Source organism: Seriola lalandi, unplaced genomic scaffold (assembly GCF_002814215.2).
Source record: "Seriola lalandi dorsalis isolate HSWRI2012SDOR001 ecotype SW California unplaced genomic scaffold, Sedor1 jcf7180002054795, whole genome shotgun sequence".
In the NCBI taxonomy this organism is placed as follows: Eukaryota; Metazoa; Chordata; class Actinopteri; order Carangiformes; family Carangidae; genus Seriola; species Seriola lalandi.
In genome coordinates, this window is record NW_019525348.1 from 4,971,403 (window position 1) to 4,994,105 (window position 22,703).

General features: G+C 42.4%; 1 long non-coding RNA gene across 1 annotated transcript; it reads right to left on the minus strand.

The window, feature by feature from the left end:
* Positions 1-1,040: 1,040 nt before the first annotated feature.
* On the minus strand, positions 1,041-2,712 carry LOC147817975 (uncharacterized). The gene is made up of 2 exons (XR_015438436.1): positions 2,326-2,712; positions 1,041-1,283 (listed from the first exon to the last, which is right to left on the minus strand). It is a non-coding gene; the product is annotated as an uncharacterized LOC147817975 (long non-coding RNA).
* Positions 2,713-22,703: the final 19,991 nt, after the last annotated feature.

A 22,703-nucleotide genomic window follows, 5' to 3' on the forward strand; every position in this document is an offset into this window, starting at 1 on the left:
CCCCCGTCTGCTGAGTTCACAAAGAATTTATTAGCCAAGGTGGAGCCACATCTGCAAGCCATTTCAGCTGTTGTTGTTGAGTCGGTCCGGGTCAAGGAGAAGGACTGGACACTGCATCCACCCCCCCACCTCCCACGTCCACCCCTCACCCACCCCTCACCCACACACCCCTCTACCTTCCTTGGGCCAGAACAACTTAAGAAGGTCCAGGGAGGAAAAAGAGTTGAGGATGATGTGTGTGTTTGTGTGTGTGTGTGTGTGTGTGTGTGTGTGAGGGGAGACCAGCAGGAAACCCATCCTCCCATTTCATGCTCAGAGGGACTTTATTGTTGAGGTCCAGTGCTAAACCCCTCAAGTTCATTAACATGTTCAAACTGCTTTAAGGTTTTTTCACCAATACATCCCCCACCTCCCCCACCTCCCCCCTTCTACCGCTAAAGCAAAACAATAGTTCTTTTCGCAAGGATTAACATTCAAATGGTGCATAAAAGTACAGGCCCTTTGACGTTAATATTAATGGGCCTTATGCATGTGAATGAGACACAGTAGGGGGCAGAGCCCACTGGATATTTGCATGTTTCATTAATCTGTTCATATCTGTCCTTGGGTGGGCCATGTGTGTGTTTGTGTGTGTGTGTGTGTGTGTGTGTGTGTGTGTGTGTGTGTGTGTGTGTGTGCGTGTGTGTATAGAAGCATTTAAATTTTCCACTATTTGTGCATTCGATCTCTGCTGAATAAAGACGGACTGTGAAAGCACAAAAAAAGAGAAAAAATGCTGTACTTCTACTGGCAATGCTAGTTGCCAGTAGAAGGAGCGCACAGAAAGTTTGGGTGGCCCCATCCTGTACAGTTATGTGTGTAAAAGTGTGTGTAGGTGTGTGTGTGTGTGTGTGTGTGAGAGAGCTGGGGGGATCTACAGTAAGCCCCGTGCACACAGACCGTCATCAGTGATGAATAGACCTACCTGGTGAGAGAGGCCTTCATGGACACACACACAACCTGCAAATGGATTACACTGCACCAAGAATAGTCATCCTCTGTTTCATCTCTTTTATCCCACACACACACACACACACACACACACACACACACACACACACACCCACACACACACACACACATACACACATGCACACACATTGTGTGTGTTTATATTGTCCATGGCCCCCAGGATTATGGCAGCTAAGTGGGGAATGCTGGGAACAGCAGGTGAAGTGCCGTGATGGGTCTTCTTTCCGTGACGTGGAGCTCTCAAACAGGGGAGCTGTGGTGGCCTAACAGACCTATGAAGAGAGAGACAGAGAGAGAGAGAGCAATGGAAAAGAAAGAAAGTGTGCAGGGAAGTTATTATAAAGTGATGTGAAAATATGACACATACACACACAATTAAAGCTGCACTAATCAAAACTGTATGTCAACAGTGGATCAAATAACTATGAATGGGGTAAAGTATGCTTTTCCCGCTTTTTTTAATCTTACTGCTCCCATCAACCTCTCCTGCAGAAAAAAAGGCCCTGTACCAAATGCACACAAAGTTAGCAACTATGGTAACTTTAGTGTAGCATTTAAGCAGCTAAAGAGCCGGATGTATCAGGAGTTTTTGGAGACCAAAGCAGAGGTAAAAGGAAAGTGAATAGTGATGTGCAGTTGCCAAAAACACTGCTCCGAATGAATGCTAAATTTACTCTGTGTCTGCTGAGGTAATATGCGGCTGTTTGCTAACATAATTGCCATATTAGCTTTAAAAGATGATAATGTCAGTGTTGTGTTTACTACTTGTTCTGCTGCCCCCAAGTGGCCAAGATCGATAAAGGCAGCTTTAAATTTTGTTAAACAATTTTGGCCCCCTCTTTCATTTTTCATTTATTTACTATGTCAAACCTAACTGAAGTGAAAGGTAAAAACACATTAAAAGATCATTTTAATTTAATTAATTAATTAATTAATTAAAAAAATTTTTTTTTTCAGTTTTCAGTTTTCAGTTCTATCAGTTATAACTACTTTGTACAGCATTGTCACTGCTGAGACCTTGGGACACATTAGCTGTACTACAAGAAGAAACATGAGCAGTAATTTAGGTAGATTATCAGTGAGGGCACCTTAAATGTCAGTAGTGTTCAGTCTTTCAGGAAAGTTGTGTGTGCACATCTACAGTAAACACGGTGGGTCAATGTTGAAACAAGAAGTTGCTCTGTAAACTTCACCTGTTTACAGTGAACAGTTTTGGTGAATATTTTATTGTTCTCTTTTGTTTTCTCTGAGTTGTTGTTCTGTACTCCAAATGACCAATCTGACTGCTCTAATTTCTTCCCCCGTAGGACTTACTTTTAGTGTTGTTGCTGCATTCCCCGATCTCAGCAGAAAACAAAATAAGAGCGAAGCTGTAATGCACCAAAATTATCCTTCAGAGCGGGACAGCGCCAAGAGAGTCATGTACAGAGACAAACATCCTCCGCTCTCTCTGAACACTGAGGGAAGCAGCAGTTAACCTGCCTGCCACTCGCTCTACAACTGAGGAAACCGCTGTCCAAACAAGATATGCTGCCACTCTGGCATCCAGTTCTGACTCGTCTGTGACTCATCTTCCTCATCTTCCTCGATTTTATCACTGACACCACTTTCCCACAGCCACATCCAAAGCCGTTACCAAGCAGCTTCCAGGTTAAAGGTCACAGCGGCAGTCTGGGTCTCCGAGGTTGTTTGAGGACAGGATATGAGATTCCATGAGCAACAACATCCTGATATTATAATTTCCAATGATTTACACAGACATTCAATAGCATAGATGTGTTACTGTTACGTAAGTGCAGCAGGCGGAATCATGTCTGTTACTTAGATGCAGCAATGTCTTAGAGTGTAAATGAAGCCTGCACCACACTGGCACTGCACTAGAGTCACGTAGAGTCACGCTGTATGCTTTTCTAGATTAATGTGTGAGGAAACATTGATAGCCATCTTCTCCATAACGTCTGCGTGTCTGTGTGTGGAGATGCCTGGCCTTGATAAATAGTCAACAGGCTCAATAATACAGTTTTTTGGGAACTGGTTAACCAAGCTTGCCAAGGGAAATTTGTTTTCTGCTCCCCAAACCAGGAAAATTTGAAGCTTTAAGGTCTGAAAATGCTGATTCCACTTGCAAACATCCAATTTTTTTTCTGGAAGGAATAAGAATCAGAGCAGAAACTCCATCTAATGCCTACACATATGAGCAAATGCAGGTATAGCAGAGAAGTGTTTGCAGGTAGAGTAAAGGTATAAATCTAATTCCATAGACAGAAATGGTCAGAATGCTGTGTGAGTGCGTGTGTGGTTTTTGAGGACAGCACAGATGACTGGACCCTACATCAATCTGGAGTGGTGCTTTATTCAGGCTTCCCACATGTCTATGAATTTCCTACATCATGCAAGGCCATGCCACTGTCATATGATGTCTGCCTTGGCTTGTAGAATTTAAACAGCTTCAGACATTTCCAATAGTCTCTCTCTCTCTCTCTCTCTCTCTCTCTCTCTATACAAAACCACCATTGGTTGATTGTCAAAATCATGCAAAGAAAAAAACTGCGGTAATTATATTTGCTCCTTTCAAGTGGCAGCAGCTTGGCCTCCTCAACACCCCCAAAATCCTTTGGGCATCCTACGTTGATCACATCTGGAAAGATTTAGCTCATAGAAATGCTTTATGTCTGTTAATTGTTTATCTAATACTTATTTTGTGATTTCATCATGCTTGTTGGCTTGTGATATTCTCTCTCATTGCCATTCAGTCCCTGAGTGTTGCTCATTTTTGTCTGCCAGGGCACGTGCACCTACCCCATGAGACGTGATTCACCTCTCACCAAACCACGGATAAGTTCTTAAACGACTGGACCCAGGTTTAATTACAACAGACGGAATAACAGAAGAAATATAGACTGAAAGATGAGGATCCATGGATGTGGTGAGGGGGCAGAGAGCTGGAGGCCTGATTTGGAAAAAAGAAAGAAATAGAGAGAGAAAGAAAAAGAGAGGGAACAGAAAGCAGGAGGGGTTGCATTCATCACTCAGTTATATAAGCCGGCTAAATGAGTCAGTGCAGAAATCAGAGCTATCAGACCAATGAAACAGACAGACTTGGCCAAAGGAACTGGAACACTGTGAGGAATAACACACAACATGATAAGGCTGTGTTTTATAGTCTGCTGGCTGCTGAGTCACATTGTGTCTTAGTATTGTTTTAATAAACCGAGAGATCAAAGTTTGTAAATCTGAGTCAGTTGCTGCACGTATTCTGTTTCCATGAAACTCCTTAATACACCAGACACGTCACATGCAGGTTCTGGCAAGGAGGCTATCGATCACACACTTGTAAATCCCCCATGATCATTGAGTAAACTTTCTGGCGGGATCACTATGTTGTCCATTTGCCAATAAACCCATACCAGAGTCTATCTTACCTTAGGACGGTATGTGCTATAGAGCAAACATTATAGAAATGTGTATGTAGCTGATCAGCTCTACATACAGATAAGGATTACAGGTTTGGATTTCACTCCCCTGAATCCGACTTTAAAGCAAGTTAAGGTGTGTGTTGAGGTGCATGCAAGCAAGTGTTCCTGTATTCATGTGTGTGTGTGTGTGTGTGTGTGTGTGTGTGTGTGTGTGTTGTGACGCCACAGAGGAGCCAGGCTGTAATTGTCCAGCTCAGTTTGTTGGTGCAGCCACCCAGAGACCCAGCAGGTCCACATATTCAATCAGAGAGGATGTGGTTTCTCTTCTAATTTTACAGTTTACAGTTCCAGCTATGCTATGAGTTACTGTAGAGCTAAGGATGAAAGGATGTGCAGATGGATGGTTAGACTGTGTGTATGCATGTCACTATGTACGCCTTTCTTCCTCTGTTTGCATCCACGTGTGCGTGGGACATAATGCAGGAAAAGTGGATTCTGTTTGTGCAAAGGCATGTAGAAAGTGTGCATGTGTATGTATGCGTGTATGTACTACACAAGTACACACAGTATTACAGTGTGTGTGTGTGTGTGTGTGTGTGTGTGTGTGTGTGTGTGTCCAGAACTCCTGACCCACTGCTCTTGTAGGAGAGCAGTAATGAGCTTATTAGTCTGGGGATGTATTTAAAGCAGGTCACAGCAGTCTGGATTGTTAACAGCAGACTGTACGCACATAGACATGTGATATACTGTATGTGGTAGTGGCAGTAATTGTAACAGCAGTAATAGTAGTTCAGGCAGGGTCAGTGCAAGTTGTTAATGCTGTGGTTGTGTAGTTTTGTTAATAAGGGGGTGTCTCTGTGTCACATAACTTTGATAATTGTAACCATTTGGCTGTGGAAAGACACATATTTCCAAAAGGTTTGATGCTATTGAATACGCAAACTTCACTCCACCAACGTAGAAAAGATATGTATTTATTGAATGGCCATTTACAATACCTCAGCAATACTCTATCTGATTATGCCAGTTTGAAATGATGTGTATCCAACCTGCCTTGTGTCAACAGTCCAGGCTGGTGGTGGTGGTGTATCGTGTGGGGAATGTTTTCATGGCGACACCAGCCAATCACAGTTTGAATGCTACAGCCTATCTGAGTGTTGTCACTGACCATCTGCTTCACTTTATGGCCACAGTTACAGCTACTCCCAGCCTGATAATGCTCCATGTCACGAAGCAGAAGTCGTCTCAAGCCTCCTCGGTCTCCAGATCTAACTCCAATAGAACACAGAATCTGTTTTGACAGCGAAAGGAGGACCTACCCTGGATTAATATGCAGGGCTTCAAAATGATATCATCATGTCACACTAGTATTTTTAAATCTCCCAGTAAATCTAATAGCATGTGGGTCTCGAGTAATTCTCTAGATTACAAAGAGAGATATTTGAGGCGAGAATAATTGATCCATGTTTAAGCATCATGCCTTGTAACAATGAAAAGTACTGCTAGAATTAATATAGTAGTGACATACAGTACAGTTCCTTCATTCCCAGGCCTCATTGCTCTGGAAAGGTATGCGTTAATCTACATATTTTCCATATTAAGTATTAGTCTATAAATCATGACCTATCATGAAATGTCATTAAAAACACACAGTTCACTCACTCTTTGCTGTCTCTGGATTTTTGCTTGCTCACTTTAACAGCCTCTCTGAGCCAGACTGCAGTGATGGCGGTAATTGAGTAAAAAGTGGGTAAATACACAGGTCAAAAGTTAAAGGCAAATATTGACCCACTGACTTGAGACCAGGAGGCTCAAGAAAACAGCTCCACACAACGAGCAAGGTGAGCGAGGAGCCTGCGAGACATTACTCGTGGAAAGTTTTTACTGCTGGTTCACAGAAAGGCCTTCTTGGACCATTTTCACAGGAAAAGAAAAGTTACACCACAGATCCAACTCGTTCCATTTCTATGCGGGCTTTAAGCTTTCCAGAAATGATACAACCACTTCAAGTTCAAGTTCCCTTTAATTCCCACAGAGTCAGGCATGAGGAATTTGTTTCAGTTCAGACGAAAATCGCTCTGACATTTACAACACCTAGCAGTGCCATGCAGAACATAAAAAAAACAGATCCTGTGGACGGAACAAAGTGCAACAGTACCGGACACTTAAAGTTCACAGATTCACAGAAACCAGTGTGGTAGCTTTGTGTTACACATTATGCTGCTTGCTCCTGTAGCTGCTTCCCTGGACTCTCACAGGCTTCTTTTCATTTTAATACAACGTTTTTAGTCATCCAACAAACTCTGTTTTTCACCCTGTTGGCCAAACCTCCTCATTCCCTCTTAAGTTACAGCTGTCTATCTCTGACATCTCTGTGAAAAAACTGGACCCTGGAAAAGATTTCCAATCTCTGAGATTGGAAAGAGAACCTTCTTACTTTTCGTAGTAAATTACCTATATCAGTGTATGTATATCTCAGCTATATCTTCAACTGCTTGCTTAAGCGCCCAGTGGGTATTCATATTAAAACTCTTGAGTTTCAGCCTAGAAACTATCATGATAAAGACTCCAGGGTGGAAATCTAGAGCAGAGGCCATTTTGGTTCTTCAATGACATGTAATGGAGGCCATTGAGTGGTCCCTGGACAGGAAACCAGGGGCCGTTGGGGGTCGTTGACAGGCGTCACTGACCCCTTTCTCCGCTCATCTGGGGAGAAATCAGAGCCTTCCAGCTGACAACACAACATCTCCTCACATTCAGAGGCAGCCAAAGATTTGGTGCTAATAGCTGAGGAATGATGATTGTCCCCGTGGTCGGGTTTCACAGAGGAGACGTTTGCAGACAAAGGACGGGGAGGGAAGAATCAGCTCAGTGTCAAACACTGTGTGCATGTAAGCTCCAAGGGACAAGACTCCACATAAGGTTTGGGTCCGTTTTTTCTACTTTCTGTAAATGGAAAATAAAAGTGATTCAACGTGTGGAAAGTCCATTAAAATCTCAGACATCCGGACATCCCATATCATTGCAACTAATACTAATTATTTGCTTGAGGCCTTTGTGATATGTTTGATTTTTACCAATGCATAGGGGACCCAAGGACCTGCAACCCGAGCGGCATTGATCAAATACAGTACTTGCCCAGCATCCCTAGGAATTATGCTCATACTGGGTGATTCCTCAGTTCAAGTCCTCAGTTCACGCATACCCTTGTCATAGCAAGACCTAAATTGTTTGGACTGATGGTGGAATTGGCATTCCCTCAAAGCCTGCAATAAGCATTTGACTTTTTTTTTAACCATGACTACAATTTTTCCCAAGCGTTAACCATGTGTTTTAGGTGCCAAACTCAAACCATTCCTTAACCATACCTTATTGACCATCAGCACAGTCTTTCCTAACCTTTCCCATTCCATAGTTGTTAATGCACATATAAAATACTTTGACTTTGAATGAAAAAAATGCCAGTATGTCAATAAACATCATCCAGGGTTTTGCTGTGTTTTTGTTCATTTCAACATGCACTCTGTTGGAGCAGGGGATATGCACGGTCACCATCATGTACTAACAAACAGTGGACGGGTGTGGCTCAAGGAGGTAGAGCAGTTTGTCCAATAATCAGAAGGTTGGTGGTTTGATCCCTCGTTCCTCCAGTCCGCGTGTCGAGGTGTCCTTGGGAAAGATACCTCAAATTGCCTCTGATGGTTGTTCCATGTGTGTGTGGTAGAAGCACTGAATGTGTAGAGGAAAGCGCTGTGTGAATGTGACATGTAGTCTGAAGCTCAGAAAATGTTTTGTAACCACAGTCAATCTCAGTAATACTTGTATCTTGTAAGTTATGAATCGAGACAATACAACTGTCAGTCACCGGGAGACCCACATACTTTGCGGGTCTCCTCTCAGATGATGATGTGCAGTGAATCAAGTGACACTCAGTCACACAGATTTGCCTACATAGATCAGCGAAACCAAACAGGATTAGTGCTGATTGCGTAAAACGCTGACACAAAGACACAAAACTCTTGCTTTACTTTTCAGACCACAGTTTGAAAATCTGGATGTAGGTCAACGGCATCCATCTCTTTCTATCTCTGTTTAAAAAGCATCCAGACCTCTCGTCCTTCCTCTAACCACAGATATCCTACAATTACTGCCAAGTCTGCCCTTGGCTCCCATCCAGCAGACAAGCACAAACCTCCTCTCCCTCATTCCACCCAACCACCCATCCATCCCTCCTTCTTTTTCTTTCTCTGTCTGTTGTGTAAACCTCGTAACTACAACCACTGGGATTTTCATGTTTGTACAAGAAATGAAGTTTGACATGGTCCTTAAAGGTACATCGAGCTGTGTGACCCACAGGTCCCCCGAAAGGTATTCAAACCCCACAAGAGCAAATTAAAAATGCATCGTCATTAATCTGAAGTGACGTCTGTTATTTTTCCCCAAGTTCAAGGAAGATTTTAAGTTACAAGCTTTCCATCTCATCCGTCCATCTCCCTGGCAAAGCTCTATTACCACTAATCCTGCTGTCTGACTCAGGCCTGGGACCCTCTTCACATGGACGTCCAAGAGGGAGAAACCCCATCTGGTCGTGGGCAACCAAAACCACACTGCTTTATGAGGGACGTGTGAAAACCCTGCGAATATCTGGAGTAATGAGAGGGAATCTGATGTATAGCACGGAAACATAAACCCCTTTTCTGTGTTTTGTTCTCTTGCCCGCTCCGTCTCTCTGCTCTTTTCCCTCGTGTATCAGTGGATCTCTGTTTGAGTTGCTGGTACATTCAAGGAGCTGATAGTCGTATCAAAACTAACTTTTATTGGCACAGTTCAAAAGCAAATAACAGTGTCCCTGCAGTCATGCATTATACAGAAACACATGCTCAGCTTTCTTTGTTTAAAGATATGACAGCATGCCTGGGGTGTAAAATTGTCCACAGATCCTCATCCAATATTTTAATTTACAACCACGATGGGTTTAACATGAAGAGTCAAGTATGTTTCAGTTTCAACAATGTTTTCATGTCAAAACACTGCAATCGCAACACACATCAAAACACGATCTAATGTCCTTTTTTAACTCTTCGCAAAATGTGGTTGACAATTCTCATCAGTGAATAGAATAACAACTCTGCAAATATAAAAGTCTCTGTGGCTGTTTTTTTTTCATCTTTGAAATAACACTGAGAGTTGTAGGGAGCCCATAGGTCGTCTGTGCAGCAGGTAATTATGACCCATAGTTAGGTTTTGTTGTTAGTCGACATCTAGCGGCCGTAGTAATTATGACAAGATGAAAGGGAAAAGCACTGTAACGCAGTGTGGAGCGATAAAGTCCGAGTTAGGAGGAAGTTGGGGTGAATGGTTGGGTAAACAAACAAGAGGGCAGTGTTCGATTCCCATGTGAAAGTAGCAGTTCATGTTGTTTCTTTTTATCCATGACTGTCTGACAACTGTAACCACATTATTATTATTGTTACCATGACAACAAAGATTGTGTAATGTTAAGGAAGTATCTTAACCCACGAAAACATAAACTACAATCTTTTCCCAAACCTAACCAAGCAGTTTTTGTGCTTAAACCTAACCAAGCCATGATCATAAATTATTGTAACTATGGTGATGAAGGTATGGTACACCCTGCCACCACAGGAGCGCTATTTATGGGTTGTATCAGAAGGTTAAAGAAAAGACCTATAAGGTTGTTGGTTTCCCTTGGTAACCAGTGAACTGAGTATGAGTTTATGTATAATTACCTTTGTAACAAAACTGCTCAGACACCATGATATTCAGTGGTGACACCATTTACTAAAAGAGCAAGTCAAACCCATTAAGTTGTAGGACAACAGATGAAACTCAGAGGACACCAGACCTTTTCCCGCAGGGTGAATCTGATGATGATTTACTATGGGGAAGTAAAGAGTGTCATCTTACTAAAGACACACACAGTGTCTTAGTCTTAGCCAACAGTAGACCACCCATTAAAGAAAGAAAGAGACACACACATATAGCACAAATAGTACCAGATTTAAAGACCAGTGGTGAGAGATAAATGAAGGGCCTGAACATGACACTCACTGTATAAACAGGCCTGGAGAGGTCACTGAGGGACAGGGCTTGTCGTTGACGCCTTTGTCCTTACAGCAAACATCCAGCCAGACAGTGATCTGAATCTGAAAAGCATTCTGGAAAAACACAGCTGACTAATGAAAGGCTAAACCCCCAACAGACCCTGATGTGATGGCTAATAACTGCAGAACAAAATGGAGAGAAGCCTGTGGACATTTTATATCTACTGTATCCTTTTAAGTTGGTATATTTAATGAAATGCACAGCCTGCTGCTGCTTTGACAATGATGCTGCACACTATTTGTTTGCTTACACCACTGCAAACAGTGCTATAAGGTCTGCTGCTGTTTATTATTGTCCATAATCACTAATGGACTGAGCATGGTATATGATTGCAAGGAGTCAAGAGGTCAGAGCTGGATGCCAGTAATTATATTACCTTATTATACTTACATCATAATAAATACACAATAAAATAATTCTTTTTTATAACTAAATATTCAGTTCACCTGGATTCAGTGGTTTCCTCAGAGAAGGAGTCACATCAAACTACAGATTGTTCTATACCACAAGTGGCATGACATGAATCACAGATCTAACACCAATGTCTCATGACGCATCTAAAAATTATTTTATTAAAAGTGTACAGCAAATCAACTCTTTTTTTTTTACTTTGAATCAATCTGACAGCAGCTAATCACATTGTGCGATCAGGAGGGAAAGGTGCATTAGGCATTGTGGGGCAGCAGACAGGCAACAGATGTTATCTTGGATTATCATATTTGAGTGTAGCGAACAAAACAAGTAACACATGATGCTTCAAAATCATGGACACGCAACAACTTCCATTATTGTTCAAAATTGTATGTCCCACAAAGAACAATAAGTTTTGTTTCATATCCAAAGGCCAGCTAAGACTTAGACTTGGGTCAGAGCTAAAGTTAATTAGTTAACATCAATGAGGCAGTGTTTGTGTGGGAACAAAATTATTGCATCTAAGACTTGCTAACGACTTGATAAACAACCAGCAATATCTAATGTTAGCTATATGTTGTTAAGGGCCGCTACAGTAAATTTAGCCTAATTTTGCTTCCTTTCCACAGTTAAGTCTAAGTCCTGTTTTGACTTGAAACTTTGAACTTGTCTTTCTTGCCTTGGAACTTGACACGAGACCTCATAGCCAAGACTTTACAGTTACTTGTGTCCAATCTCAGTTCTCTACAATAAAATCTGACCAACATTAGAATGAATGACATCAGAATAAGTTCAGTTTAGGGGTTTAGCTTAGACCACAAGTGTATATATAGGTTAATCTTTCTGATTGACACTAAGTGGACCATATCTGATTTGAAATAAAAACAACTGTCCTCATACATGTCTATCAGAAAACTCATACATCAGTCTAAACCTAATATGTGTTGAAATGTTCAAAATGACTTTCCTATAATGCTGAAATGGAGAATAGTACTCAAGGACTCGTTATTTTCCTCTTCACACTCTGTCCAACTACCATTTACTGTGGCATTTCTGAAGTGCCACTATTAGGTGCTATTACATGGTGGATTACAGTATATCTCCCAACACACGTGCTAACTTCAATGACACCGTAACAGTGCCCCACACACACACGCAGCAGCTGGAGCTTCAGGCCCTCCCCATCTGTACATCTCAGACACTGATAGACCCCCATCAATTTAATATGAAAATTACAACCACATGAAATTTCTGCCATGGTTCAAACATACAGCGGCTGGCAGGAGCGCTCTATGGCAGCCTGTCGCTCCAGTTCTGTTCCCCCCCCCCACCTCCCCCTCCCTCAACTGTAGATCAGGCACTTCAAGGTTTGCCAACCATAACACAGTTGGCACAGCATTTGCCCTCCCATCACTGCCATGCACACAAATGTTGTTTCACGTCTTTCTTCTCTTTTTCCTCATCATCTGTTTATTTTGGTTTTTCTTTTCTTTTCCGAATGGAAATTTTGAGGTCAATTGGTGTTGCCTGTTCCGGGCGAACAGTTCCAAGCACAAAGGGGAGGATGAGGGATGGGTGGAGGGTTGAGGATAGACAGTAAGAAGTCGCGGGGGAAATTTAGATTTTTACCCTGCATTGAGGGATCTTCAAAACAGCTCCCATGTGTTCTTTATTTCAGCTGGGGTTTGATGGCAAATGGAGCGAGGCAAGAGCTGGCTAGACCTTCTACCCAACACACAAATACTCTACGCACACACACACACACACAGAAAGACGTACATACCCTGCCCACTATCCACATCCACCAACCACATCCACTGACTACAAACCGATACAGAGCAGAGGACTGTACTTTCCCAGACACTGCTGCCAGTTTGGACTTATTACATTACCTAGATTTGGTTTATGACAATACAACAAGACACTGAGGTTTACAGGAATGTAGGACTGTCTTACAAAGCCATGAATATACACATATTGCAGCTTACAGGCATCCAGGGGAGGCAACTGAGAACACTTTCTCTTTTCCAGGAGCAACAGTCTGTTTCACATTTGATCATTTTCAGCTCTGGGAGCTGCCAGTAGACTTTTGGCCACAGCGCAATGATCCCTGCCTTGCTCAAGGGCAAACAATGTGGCTAATGAGGGGAAAGAGAACATTTCTCATTCACATCTTCATCTTACTGACACTGAAAAGAACAGCCATCTAGCCACAATCCAGCTGTGTCATACTCATAAGACAAATTTCTTGGCCACAACTAACAAAGGAAAATTCCAGTTAAGTACAACTTGGGGTTTATTTTTGCAGTTTTGAACATGCTTTCTATCTGTAATGATAAGGTTGTAGTCACCAAAGGAATCGCTAAGATGTGGGAACATGGCAACGTTCCAACGAAGCAAGAAACAAGAGTGGCCAGAGGATCAGTCATACAACTACTGTAAGTGAGCTGTGTGTTTTCCCAATGAAGTTTGGCTAATCGGTCTGATCATCTGCTCATGCTTCTTGCCTGTCTGGCTTTTTCAGGGAGGTAGCTGTGTTTGAAAACCTCAGCAATTCATTTGTTCAATTCTTACAGGGAGAAATATGGCCAAAACTATTCAACCTGCATTAACTGATTTTTTTATTTTTGGCATTTGGGGGCAGCACAATAAGCTGTAAACACAGCACTGTCCTAATATGTGAACTTGCAAATGTTTACCCTTTTATGCATCCATTGGCAACATTAGCATTCATTTGGAGTTGTGTTTCAGGCCACCTGATGTATGTAAGTCCGACAATCAGTGTTCTTTACAGTCTCCATCAAATCCTGTAAGGAGCTATGTTTTGCTATTGCTACATAGCCAGCATTCGTATTAACAGCTTTTAATATAGTAGTATTGCTGAGAGCTTCAGGCATGGTTGTGTTTAGAGTGAAAGAAGTTATAATATTTCCTCTGAGCAGCATTTCTTCTTCAGGGCAGACTGGGTACTACAGTGATTCAGTATCGGAAAGTGACAAGACGGATGTGCCAGTTAGCTGGTTAGCATGCTAACTTCACTGGAGGAAAAGAAATTGAAGAAATAGAAGCAAAACAATGGGGTTGTTTTCCACTGCTTGAGACTCTTGGTGAAGTTTGATGCTGAATTTGTAACGTCTCTTTTAGACTGTTAAGTAAACTGCTGGCTAACACTGGCAATGCAGCAATAGCAAAACTTACAAATAGCTCCTTGAAGGAAGTTTCTGGATCTTTGGCTGCTAAGTCCTTCACTATGTTCACCAGCTAGCTGCTAACTGTTCCGTTGTTTGGTGCTGACCAGGGGAGCATATAGTGGGTTTATCTGAACTTTTTCACTGAAAACATCTGCCTGCCTGTTGCTACTGTATACAGGTTTTTGAGTGGTGAGACGGAATTAAAACAGTAACATTGTGGGGTGTAAAACCAAAACAAAGCGCTGAAACATACCAAAACGCTCAAGAAGATTTCAGGGGATGTGCAGAGTGGGCTGATAATTCTCTGCAGATTTTTCACCATGAGACTGGAAGTTTTTATTCCATTGTTAATGTAAAAAATGATGTGCAGCTTAAAATGATAAATCAAACTTATCTTTTAACAGGATGCATTTATAGGCTATAGCTATCAGATTTTGCCTAAACCAAACATCTGTAATATAACCTGTGTTTATCAGCAGCAATCCTGAGTCTGAATGCAAATAACCGGAACAAATTACAACCAACATGTCTCAGTTGTTCTTTTATGCTCACTGCTTGTCAAGCTCTAATCCCTCAGAGCAAATGTTTTGTTTCTTACTGCTAGGAGCGAAGGCAGTCATGGAAACAAGCATATTACAGATAAACACAGGAGGTGAAGCCCTCCTCTGTTTGTTCTGCTGTAAACATGAAAGCACTTTCATGCTGGTGGAATGCAGCAGCCTCTGTGTGTGTGTGTGTGTGTGTGTGTGTGTGTGTGTGTGTTTGCATCTCTGATTGCATGTGTGTGCTTTCATGTATGAATGTGTATAGAGCTCCATGTCTGTTATTCTCAACCTTGCATGTGTCATCAGTATTGCTCAACTTTGACGTATTAACCGTATCACTGCGTTGTGTTACTGTGAACAAACTGAGCTCCTCGCTGCCAGTTGTAACAGCGACAGACGGGATGTATGTATATTGTAGCTATTCTAGCCTTGGCTGCTGATGGGAGATGTCGCTCCAAAGTTCAGCTGCAGCCAATGTCTCAAAAACCACCAGATGAAGAAACAAGGTGACCGTGGTTAACAGCAGTCAGCCAAAGGTTTGCTTGTCATTTGAAATAAATGGATTTCTTGAATTTTCTTATTGTGGTGAACATGTTTCTAGCATTCAGGGCATATGGTTGTAAAGAGAGTAAATAGAAACAATGGTCATAAATCAATGTGTGTAAGTATGAGAAAGGGGTTTAGGGTGCATTTTATAGCAGTACAAGTTTGTCAAAGATACTGATGCGACCATGTTTGTGATTGTGGCACCACAAATACTGCTGAAGGATGGGGGTTGTGTTATTTTGTTAAAAAAATGTTACCAACAAATGCAATGAAAAGAGTAAAACCAGTAATGAGGAGGTCATAGATGGCTGCTTGTACAAAGCATCTCACTTTGAATCCAGAGTCTAGCTGTTGTTATCCTGTGCCCTCTTAACAGTAGTTCAACAGGAATTTCTATTAACCATGGCCTCAATCTTTCCCTAACCTCAATTAACCCCACAGAGAAACTTTCACGGGGTAAATGGGGCACCATCTTGAAATGAGGTATGCAGTTATCATACTATATCCATGATGTAAACACAGCGCTGTGTCCACAAGTATGCTCAGTGATGTCCCCAACCTCCAGGGCTGAAAAATAAAGTCTATACTGGTGCCTAAAACTGTAGTTCCTCAAATGGAACTGAAGCTGGCTCCAAGAGCGAGCCAATCCCCATAGACTGCCCAACTATACAGCATAAATAAACATGTTTACAGCCTGGTACAAAAAACTCTCTACAGCTAATTTCCCTCTTCATGAGAGCTGTTCAGGGGGTGAAATTTTTACTCTTTTATTAAGGCTTAAGGTTCCGCATAATTGAGGGAGTGGCTGCTTTTAGTGACAGTTGGGTGAGCGTATGCCTGCCACAGTTAGCTGAAGTATCAACACACGCCTCACCTCTTAGCCCATTTTGGGATGAGCCAGGAGTCAGGAGTCAGCCGGTACTGCCAAGATGGATCTGCCCACTCCGAGCTTCAAAAGTGCTCTTCAGAAACCTATGGGTGACATCACGAAGGCTACATCCATCTTTATTTAAAGTCCATGGTCTTATCCAACATGGAGCAACGCGCCAGTGATCAAAAATACAGTTGCAGATCAGAGTGAGTCAGAGTAAACGCCACTGGCCATGTTCATTGTAATGAATGCATATCTACCCCAGTGTTCTTTTAATTGTTATACAAGCAGCTGAACTGCTCCCAACTACCACACTCTGTTGGACAGTTGTAACAATGAGCAACCTGTGGCCTTCTAGTCTAGACACACTGTAACAGGTTCCCTCATGACTGCGATTATGCTCTTAATCTCACAGAAAATGTCAATGATCTGTGCTAAATCACTTGACCTATAGCCTTGAAACAAATGCACACACAAACACACACACACACACACACACACACACATACTGCAGATCGACTATTTGGCTTCCTCTCAGACATGGGAAAAGGTGTAGTAGATTACTGGGATACACATCGATCAGGACGTTACATTTCTCCTCTACACGCTGTTCAAACACCACACACACACACACACACACACACACACATAGCCATTTAAATTGAGCCAGATCTTCCTTCAGGGAGAGCAAACAGCAGACCAGATGTGGCTGTAATGCTGCTTTAATATTGGACTTATATAGAAACTTCTATAGGAACAACCGCTTCACCCAGAGCGCCTTCATCACCTCATCGTCAGCTCAAGACCCACCGAAGCGAAACAATCAGATCCCTTGTCTGTGGATTAATTTAAGCCTCACTACAGGAAGTGTAGGCCGAGAGCAGAGCAGCAGGGTGATAGCATCACTGCCAAGCATTTGGATATTTTATCTTTCTTAAGATTTTGGCAGTTCTGCTGTCTGGTGATAGATGTTTGCTAACATTGCTATGGGAATGTTGGACATAACAATTATTATCATAACAGGCGTCATGATGAGGGAATTTCCACTGGATGAGAGTATATGTGTTCGTTAGTGTGTGCATACGTGTGTGCATATGTGTGTGTCTATCCGTGGAGGAGATGCAAGCAGGGGATGGGAGAGATATCTGTGTGATGATAGTAGTGGTATGGAGTGAATCATCATGCAGGTTGGTACGGCCAAGTCTCTCTCCCATTTTTCTCCTTCATCCATGACGCCTCTGGCTGTTCCTATGACTCATCGGCCACTTATCTTACAGGAAATATTTTTGCTTTTCGTTTCAGGGCCTACCAGACACTTTGCATTTAGAACAGATAAGGTAAATGCTTTCAATGAAAATAAAGATAGACTAACTGATCAAACAAGGGGTCAGTTCTTAACAGAGTTATTCAGAGATGACAGGAATGATGAAGGAAGAAAACCTCTGACCCCTGAGGTTTGTTCTGCTAGATCAGATGATTAAAAATCAGCTGTCTCTGGTGTGTATATATAACTTGAAGAATCTTGGTGCAGCCAATTCCAACACCTTGTGTCATGAGTTAGATATAATATGTGTTGAACTGTTACTGTTTTAGATCAGTCAGTCATAAAGAGCAACAAAATTCTCTGTGGATTAGAAAGCTGCAGCTGGAAAAATTAGGAAAAATAAACACATTACACTTGTCCTCATGTCATTGCATTGCCTTTCAGTACACACTAGAAATAACACTGATGCAATACAATGTAACTTTACAAAGTAGGAAAAACTAATGGGTATGTAACCCAGCAGAAACAACGAGTTTCATAATTTTATTTCAATTGGATTGATATCTTCTCTTGACAAAAATGAAGTGGACAGGTTGATTTATTGTCCGTCAGGCTCATTTTATGTTCAGTTTAGCACGACGCGGAGAGGTAAAGATAACAAGAACACGTGACATACATAAAAGCCATGAGTACCTACTGAGTCTTTGGCTTTAAATCTGTCAGCTTCCTGAGGCCTCCCTGAGGACTGGACTCCCCCCGGAAGCAGCCTGAAAACAATTCTCTGATAACTTTGAATAATAATTATGGCATAGCAGCAGTTTATTGGTTTGTGTTTTTCTGTGTGTGTTTGTTGGAACCAAGTGTATATGAACTTCTGAGAGTCTAATGTGTTTAATGTTACTGTATTAGTCCATTTTCCTGCAGCCTGCCAAACTCTCTACAGTCAAAGCTTTGGATAGTCTTCATATGCCAAACACTTGGTGCAGAACTAAAAACATTATACATTAATAAGATGCATTGTATAACCAGTCATGGATTCGAGTCTAATACATTTTCATTAACATTTTTGTACCAAGCAGTGAATGTATTTTTAGCTCAGCCCCAAAGGGAAATGAAGCCAAAACCGTAAATGTGTTGATAAACTTAAAACATAATGAGGTTTCGTAAATTCAGTCATAGATTTTTGCAATATGTCAAAACTCATGACAACTCCAAGATATTAATCATGGCTGCTTTTGGCAGCAACCTTCAGCCAGCACTGTATGTAGTTCTTTATTCTGTGTCCAGCTTCAATTGTTGATGAATATTGACTAAACAAATTGTGAAATAGTCCATTACATATCTTTGACTCTACGTGAGATCCTGTTTCCCATGCACCACGCCAGGTTTTTGTGTATCCTACTGTGAAGTGCTATTTGCCAATATATCATCATTGATATAACAATGAACAAAAACTTTGATATTTATTGTACTCTGTGATTTTAAGTGGCTCTGAATCTGTTCCTGATCTAATGGGTCGGAGCTGTAGAAAGATTTTGCCAAACATTTCTGAGAGCTGGTTCCAAAACAAACCCTTGCAGACGTTGGGGTGAGTCTGTGAGTCTTGTGAAATCAACCCCATTAACCTCTGCTTGTTCCTCCTCCTCCTCCTTTACACTAAATGCTGAAGAATAAATATGCCACAAAGACGGAGAAAAGGCAAACAGAGGATCTGGACTCTGCTCTGTTCCCTCCCACTTTCATTCACAATCTCTCTCTGCACCCTTTCTTCAGCCCTGCGCTAGACTATGACTACATACAGTATACTACTACTACAAGGTGCATACAGTATATACATATACATACAAACTTAACAGTGAGTCCTTCCAAATGCTGAATTTTTATATAATCAAATGTGGTTTGGAAAAAAAGAACATTTGCAGGCTAAACACAGCTATGACCTGCTCTGGTCAGTAGCACACCACAGTAGTTGACAACAATACAATTTCTGAGATATCTGTAAAACTCTGTGAGAGGAAACGCCCGTCCAATTTGAAGCTTTCATTTTCCAAATGTGTTTATCCTTATTTGAGCAAGACCGTGTATGGTCAATGTGCGAAACTGAGGCTGTTGCTGAGAACTGTGGAATAGATTTAAACACCTTCGTTCAATGGCAAGAAGCTAAAACCTGCTGGTAAAGCAGGTAAATGTCGCTAGATGATGTAATGCACTAATTAGCATATTAATAACATTATCGCGTTATATTTGCATCTGCAGTGTCAGCCGGTGTCATCCCCTTATCTGTTTGATTCTCTCCTACTCTCTGTGCTCACATATACAGCATTTGAATACAGCTGAATTCACAACAAATATGTTCTCATTTACGTGTTCTTCTGTTTCCGTTGTCAGAACAACAGAACAAGTTTGAAATAGCGACTGAAACGCAGCCCATTAAGACTACATGTTAACCAGCAGCCACTTCTGCTGCTGAAATCCTGATTTTATAATCACAATGTTGTCACCAAACGTATAATTTAAAGGCAAAGGCAGTGCTGTGTTTTTGTGTATATAAAATGATCACTCAGACAGAAGGTTAGAAGCGACAGAATATCTCTTTTGTTTTGTCTCTCACAGTGTGCACAGCCTCCATCTGTGTAGCAAACTGCTGCGCAGCCTCTCTGACACTCACTGAACAGAGCAGACACACAGGGAGAGGGCATGACTAGCAACTCTCGTCTATGGAAAGTAGCTAAGGTTTGTCTAAAAAGTTGCGAGGTGCTTTATTTAAAAAAAAATCACTAAAGGAGTTTGAAGATCAGCTGTAAACGCCCCCCGATGACGTAATAGAAAATGTTTGCACCAAATCATTTTGACATCACTGCACTCGCTCACTCGCTCACTCACTCGCTCACTCACTTACTCACTTACTCACTTACTCACTCACTCTGTCATCATAGTTCATATGTTTTAATACTTTATATTTTACTGCATGCATGTACAATTAACACACACAACACACTGTGAATACATAAAAAACAAAACCCTGACAAACACACACTCAGGAACAGGTGTTCCTGCCCGGGGACTCAGCTTTGGCACTCGCAACCTGGCTCCAGCTCTGCTACACATCCTGGGAAAAATCATCATGTATGGGACTTACACAAGTTCCATGTTGAAATCCAATGGAACAATATTGATGTTTAAAAAAGTTTGTATTTCCACCCCCAACCTCCCCTCATACACACACACACACACACACACACACACACACACACACACACACACACACACACACACACACTGTGGGACAAGGAGTTCATTGAGGGAGGAAAATACGGCTAAGCCCTCTTGATTGCTGGAGCGGCCTTTTCCTCTGACTCCTTTGGGTCACCTGCTGCTTCCCCACCACCACAACCACCAGCTCCTCCCTCTCCTCCCTACTCCACCATTTCTCTTTCTCTTTCTTTACATTGTTTACTGAGAGCGGGCCAAGAATGTGTTAATCCGCTGAGCACGCCAGCAGATTAATTGAGGGCGTTTTTTTCTTTGATCAGGACGGCGGTATCTAATGCTTGAAATATTTAAACCCCATCAGCAGTGATCAATTAGCAGAACAATAGCTGCAGGGTCGGAGTTGAGGAGCAGCAAGTGCCCCCTCGTCTTTTTCCTCCTTCTTCTTCTCCTCCTTCTTCTTCTTGTGTTATTTTTTCTGTCTGCTGATGATGACCCCCCAGCCAGCAATCAGGGCAGTGCAGGGAAGATTAGACAGACATTAACTATGATTAATGGGAAAAATAACAAGGCAGCTAAACAAAGGCTCCACTTCCATGGCATCTTGCAGCCGCTTTGAAGAGGGCTTCTCCGTCTTGATCTCCTCACACACGCCGCACACAAACGTATGCACGTACACACACACAAACGCATGGGTGTAAATATGCACAGATGTACGCACACACACACAAACACACTCCTCCACACAAAACACACACTATTCCATCTGTGGGCCGCCTTTCACCCTTAGTGTAGACCTATAAATCAAAGCCTGAAGAAAGAGAAGGAGTCCTAGGCTTGTGTTTGCAATATAAAGGAGCAGTGTGTGTGTGTGTGTGCGTGTGTGGGTGCATGTGTGTGTGTGTGTGTATGCGTGTGTGTGTGTGTTTGTGAAAGATTTAAGGGAAACTGTAGGGCCATAAACCCCCTGGGCTGAAAGAGAACAAAGGGCAGACATTCATTAATCTCTTTGTGCAGGCCTCTATTCTCTCCACTCCACTGGAGTACAGTCAGCCACATACACACACACACACACACACAAACACACACACACATACACAGACATGCATACACACACTCTGCTGCAGCACTTCTTATATGTGACAACCTGCCTCTTCAGTGTATGTGTGATCTTAAATCAGCCACATATGGAAACACTGCAACTTTAAAAAAATGCATCTTTGCTGATTCTGTATTTCTTCCATTGATGTGGACAAACAGAAATAAATGATGTGTGTGTGTGTGTGTGTGTCCTGGCCGGTGTGTACGGTGCTTCATAGGGAGCTGGTGCTGCAGTCAGGCCAGGGAGGCAGGATGTTCCCATGCTATGGAGTGTCAGGCAGTTGGCTGGCTTGCAGCCAAGCCAAACCTGTGGCGGCTGGAAGGAGAGCAGCCCAGCACTGAGATCCAGTTACCATTTCCTCAATCACCGAGCGAGAGAGAAAGAGGCCTGATGAGCAGCCTTTCCTGTCTACACAGAGATGATAAAATGATAGATTTTGGAGCGTAGGCTTGACTGTGGGCAAACGCCCCGCGCCAGCTAAAGATGAAAGCAGCATTTCAAATTTCTCTTGGAAAGATAACCTGCCAATTCTCCTGTTTCTTCTTCTTCTTCTTGTCCTCCCATCATGCCCCTCAACCTCCACCCCTGTGGAAAAGGAGGGAGAAGTAAAAGAGGAGGTGTGTGTGTGTGTGTGTGTGTGTGTGTGTGTGTGTGTGTGTGTATACCCCATATGGAAGTCATTCTCCTGTCCCTGCTGTATTCACTGCTGGGAATGTTTGGACATTTTCTGGAGATGAGCGCCGTGATGTCACACATGGGCACAGTACTGCTGTGTCAGGAAAGAGGAGGAGAAAGCGAGGACCAGGAGAAGGAGGGGTGGCAATGGTGGTTGGCGAGAGGAGGGGGAGGAGGGGGAGGAGGAGGAGGAGGAGGAGGGGGAGGAGAGTGAATTGCTGAGCCGCCAGTTTTTTCTCACCACACTGTAAGTTAGCATGCTGGTTCCTTGATGGAAAACATTCGGGGGGCAACACCGAGGGGCCTCCTGAGATCGAAGAAATGCGAGAGAGCTG